The sequence below is a fragment of the Meriones unguiculatus genome, chromosome 2 (genome assembly GCF_030254825.1).
Source record: "Meriones unguiculatus strain TT.TT164.6M chromosome 2, Bangor_MerUng_6.1, whole genome shotgun sequence".
NCBI lineage: Eukaryota > Metazoa > Chordata > Mammalia > Rodentia > Muridae > Meriones > Meriones unguiculatus.
The window spans coordinates 183,971,919-183,977,540 of record NC_083350.1 but is presented as its reverse complement, the minus strand read 5'-3'; positions in this window follow the sequence as shown (position 1 = coordinate 183,977,540).

Here is a 5,622-nt window from a genome sequence, read left to right as displayed (position 1 = left end):
GATGTGAGAGGGTGGTGAGAGGAGAAGCTGGCAAGGTTCTGAAGACAGAAGGACCATCCAGGCAGTATTAGTTCCAGTGGCCTCCGTTGTCTATTGATAGCCAAGAGAGGCCTCAGTGGTCCCAGAGGACTGTGCCCATCCTCATAGTAAAAAGAGAAGCGGCCTTGGCTGCTTTTGACTCAGCATCTCTTCCCTCTGCTACACCTCTGCTGGGATTCGAATGAACTCATGGCTCAGCCAAGTCCTGATGAGGCTTCAATGTTTGACCTCTGTCCCCATGTCACTAAAAGTGGCTGCACAGATGGAAGGGAGCGTAATCACAACAGCACCAAGAATCACAAAAGCTCTCTTCTTCAGTGAACACAAAGGCTCTCACCACTCAGACGTGGTGTTCCTTTTTCCGTGCATGTCTGGTTACCAGAAACAAAGGGAAAACATTTCCTCTCCATGTGCAGCAGGAAGCTATATGTGGAGAAAAATAAAATCTTTTCTTCATGGAAGGAATTTTAGCACAATAGAGATCTGGCTTTCACAAAAAAAAAAAAAAAAAAAAAAAAAAAAAAAGGTGTGTTGGGAGACTTCCTGTGGGGGTGGCAGTGGAAGTTGAATTTTGAGCTGTGCTGGCCACCACTTACGTAGACATAGGAAAAGTGACAAAGAAAACTCAATAAGCCAAGTTCTTTACAGGCATCATGCATTACTACAACATGCCTTAACGAAGTCTGGGTTTTTGAGCAATTTAGTACTACTGGAAATATAAAATACAAAATGTAAAACCAAGACCAGGATGTTTCAGCCTGCCCCCCAGGTTTAAGCAGGATGACATTTATAAGCATCTGGTCATAAAGATCCTCCAGGGAGAAGAAGGTGAAATGGTTGCACAGGCCACCACCCCAGTCTGTAGAGGACACCATGTTTTCTCCACGTGGTTCTCTGTTGTCATGTTGTTCCCTAACCTCTCCACATGGAAGGCACAGCAAATACACCTCAGACTACCAGGTTCATGGCAAAACCATTCGTCTTTTCCCCAAACCATCTCTTCTGTGTTTCCAAGCTCAGACAGTTGCAGAGATGTCTTCCAAGGCTGTACAACTGACCAGCATCAAACCCATGGATGCTCATTCTTCTTCCTGAAGCCGTTGATTCCTTCCAGCTCACAATACCATTTCCCTGGAAACGGGTTCAGCCTGTGTTGGAAAGTTTGGAAAGTCTGGGAAAAAAGGAAGAGAAGAAGAAAAAGGATAGAAATGTTTTGCTTCTAATTTGGTGTTGTGTGCTAAATATTTTATGTTTTGTGGACTGAATACACAAAACATTAAGCAAATATAAGTGTGTGGGGGTGTTATTTTAAAAAAAATGGCTATATCACAACCTAGTATAATGAATTATGCATTGGTAGTCAACGTAGATTTGATCATCTAATTAGCTCTCTAGAGTTTTCCAACTATACTGTGGTTATATGAAATTCTTATCCTTAGGAAATATATGCTATAATATAAACAGATCAAAGAATATGACCTTTACAACCTACTGTCAAATGATTCCTATAAAAATAACTGTGGAGGGAGGAATGAGTGTAGAGAGAGAGAAAGAGAGAGAGAGAATAAAATAAAACCAATTTGTCATGGAGTTAGAAATTATCACTTGAGGGTAAGAGTCATTTTCTTTTCCCTGACAGAACATTCATCACCCCTTGCTGCTCTGGACAAGCCAGAAACCTTTATCCTCATTCCTAATCTCTGTTTCCAGTCACTGATAGATTTGAAAGCCTGATGATTTGCTGATAATTCGGTGCTGAGGAAGATTGACAGTGTCTGAGTTAAGTCCTCCATCTTCAGCCATAGGTTTGTAGAGCTGGTGAGAAAAGGGTTTTGCACATTTCTTCTTGGATTGAAGCATTACAGATCTTGATTTGTTACTATGATGATTCATTGTGTGGGCTGTCATGTATATTCTTGTGAAATGGATGGTTTAAATTTCTTCATCTGTAAAACTGTTGAGTAATCACTAGATTACATCTCTAGGGTCCTTTCTCCCACCACAATTCCTCTTTCATAGTACTTCCTTAACCTTCATAATGTAGGAGAAATTCAATTATCAGACCAGACATTCCACTATCACTTGGAAGAGAAAAACATTATTTATTCATGAAGGAGAAGAAGCCTGTTGTCAAACTTGTTCCTTTCTGCCTGACTTTAATTTCTTAGTTGAGCCTAGAATTGCAGGAAGCTTATTATAACAAGAATTCTAAGACTACTAACCCATGCCTGAGATGGCTCACATTCTTCCAAATAGAAGGGAATTGCTGAAATAATTGCCATGTTGCCAAATGAACGCCTTCGGTTTTTCTCATTTCTCAGGCCTGCTCTCTGCTGCAGCCACGCAGGGTCCTGGCCTGCTCAGTTAACATTTGCTGCTGCTCTCCAGTCAGTAAAGAGGCTTGACCCTCTCAGAGGCTACCGGACACGCATTGGAAAGTGTTTCCTATTCTTCTGCCTTGAGGAGACTTCACAAAGGACTGAATTTCATGTAGGTGGAAGCTGTTCTTAATCCACATGTGACAGACACAGGGCCTTAGTGGGATGTGGGGGATTTGAAGGTTTAGATGACAGACAGCCATAAATCTCATCTCCAAGAGCAACAAGACAGAAAGGAAGGAAGTGGCTTCTATGTCATCTGTTACTCTCAGAGACCCCAAGACCCTGTGACATATCAAAAGCAATTCATTTTCTTACAAAAAAAAATTTAATTCAAATTATGCTTAATCCACTTGATTGATGTGTTAAGTCCTTATTATACAGTTGGTATCATGAGCCATAGTCAGACCTCTGTCTCAGAAAAACTAGATCTTAAGAAAAGATTAGTTTCTAAGCCTTATATATTAAAAATTGAGTGATAGTAATTTGGTCATATGCAAAATTTTTCAAGCGATATTTTCCAATTAAAAGAGGTGTATGCATAAAACTAATCTTAAATATGCTGAAATTTCTTCCTTCTAAGCATGTTCTGAGTATATTCTCATACTATATAATCTGTCTTAACACGGTACAAAGCTTCTATGTTCAAAATTGCACATTGTTGCCCAGACTGTATTTTTACTTTTAGCTATGACATTATTCATCCAACTTCAAGATTTTAAGATTCAGATGTACAGTGGGTGTTGACAACATTATTCATCTTCCCACACGGGCATTCGAGGGAAGTGTCCACAGTGGAATAGGAAAACATCAATGCCATTAAAACTGGCTTTTCCTAAACAATATTGTCACTGTCTAAATGCCAAGGGCTTGTCGGAACTGGAAAACTTTACATAGTTTCAAACCCTGTAATTTTCCACCAATAAGTAGCCTTTGCAGCCTAAAAAATTCTCTATGTAAATTTCCCCAATTAAGTCTCTCTTAGAAGAAAAGGATAGTGTTATTTTAAAAGCATCACTTAATAAACTAGGTTTCACTACAATTGACATTGATTTATTTCTGTTTAAGCTTTTCACACCTCTACATATTTGTGTGAATATAAACACTTACAGAGAAGCCTATTAGAGTATTTGGGTTCTTTTTTTTTTTTTAATTTCTCCAGGATTTTAAAAAGCTGGAATTTTTTTCCAAAAAAAGTATATGATACTTGAAATAATGAAATCTGATCTCTACTATTTTTGTATTTCATAATTTTATCCAAGAACTGCAAGTGACATTTGAACCACCCTGCTGTTGTACCTTAAACAAAAACTCAGTAATTACCAGTATTAAATTTATTTATCTTATATCTCTTTTTGAAGAAAAATTTCAAATCTCATGTTAGACAGGGATGTTGGGTCTTTACTGAGGAATGTGATGTCCCATTTTCTTTGTTGAAACATGAGAAAATGCAAGTGCAAGTATGAAGCCATGCATTCTCTGTTTGTGTTAAAGTACTGTACTTTTGTGTCTTCGCTTTTCTTATGTCAAAAATTGTACAGCCACTGTTGATTTATAAGTATAAATGATTTATAAGTATGTTAGCATAGAGTCTTTTCTGCTAATACACTTATAAATCATTAAAGGACTGAGAAAATCCAAATAAATTGCTTTTGAAAGTAATTCATAATCAGACTGTTAAAGGAACATAAAAACTGTGCCATTTGCAGAATAGTGATGCGTGTGTGTGTTTGCTTGTATGTACGTTCATGGACCATGTGCATACACGGTGCCCACCGAGGTCAGAAGAGGACACTAGGTGCTCTGGAGCTGGAGTTGTGGACATTGTGAGCTGCCATGTGGATACTGGAAGTAGAACTGAGGTCCTCTGTCAGAACAAGTGCTCTAATCTGCTGAGCCATCCCTCCCGCAGCAAGATTCAACGTTTATGTTCTACAAGAGCCTAAGACAGTGTTTCTCTATTTTTCACCTACACTCTTTTTAATACATATATTTTAAGTCCAGGCCCTCTTTAGTTAAGTTCCTCTTCGCAGGTGACTGTAGCGTGTGTCAAATTGACAAGAAAAGAAAGAAAGAAAAAAAAGACTCTGGTTGTTAAGGAAATATGGCCAATAATAAACAGATTGAATCTTATGAAATTAAAAAGCTCTGTACATCAAAGGAAACTGTCAATCAAGCAAAGAGACCCCACAGAATGGGAGAAAAGTTTAATCTGCAAAAAAAAATGGTATTTAGAATATAGAAAAAACTAAATATTAAGAAAATAGCCAATTAAAATGGGCAGTGGAACTGAATGAAGAGTTCTCAAAAAAAAAGTATTAATAGCTAGTAAACATGTTTTAATTGTTCAGCATAACTAGCCAACAAGCAAATGCAAATTACAACTGCTTTGAGATTCCGTCATTTTCTAATGGCACAAGAATACCTCTGGGAACCTACAAACAAGATTCCATTTTAGCCCAGTCTGAATAGCTATCAGAAGGAAATGAAATGACAACAAATGATGATGAAGATGCGAAGGAAATGGTTCTTCCTTTTCACTGTTGGTGGGAGCGTGAACTGGCGTAAACACTATGGAAATCAGTGTGGGTCTCTGCAAATGAACCACAACAGGGTTCAGCTACGCCACTCCAGGGCTGTTCCCAAAGGACTCTACATGATGTTACAGAGACACTTACACATGCATTTTCATTGCTTTTCTATTCATGATCGCTTGGAAACGGAAACCACCTAGATGCTCACCAACTGATGAACGGATAGTGGAAGTGTGGTGCTCACACACAATAGAGTTTTTGTTTAGTTGTAGATAAAAATAAAATTATGAAATTCATAAGTAAATAGATGGAACTGAAAAATCTTAAACAGGCCCAACAAGACAAACTTGTGTCTTCTCTCTCACATGTGGCTCTTAGCTTTGATTCTTTAGTCTGCTGTGTTTAAATTGGAGAACTGCAAGCCAAAACCTAGAAAAAGGCCATGGCACGGAACAATCACAGGGAGAAAGCGTGGGAGAACATAGGTGATAGGAAAGTAGAAAGGGGTGTGAATGTGTTGTTTGAACTTTGTTTTGCTTTGTCTTTTTTATTCACCAGGAGAGGTTTTTTCAATTCTTGTTAGTATTTTTGGAGAATTGATTCTTCCCACTGCCCAATCTTTAAAAAACTACTAAAGCAACGAAGGAAAAAAGAGAGGCAGCAGAGAAGAG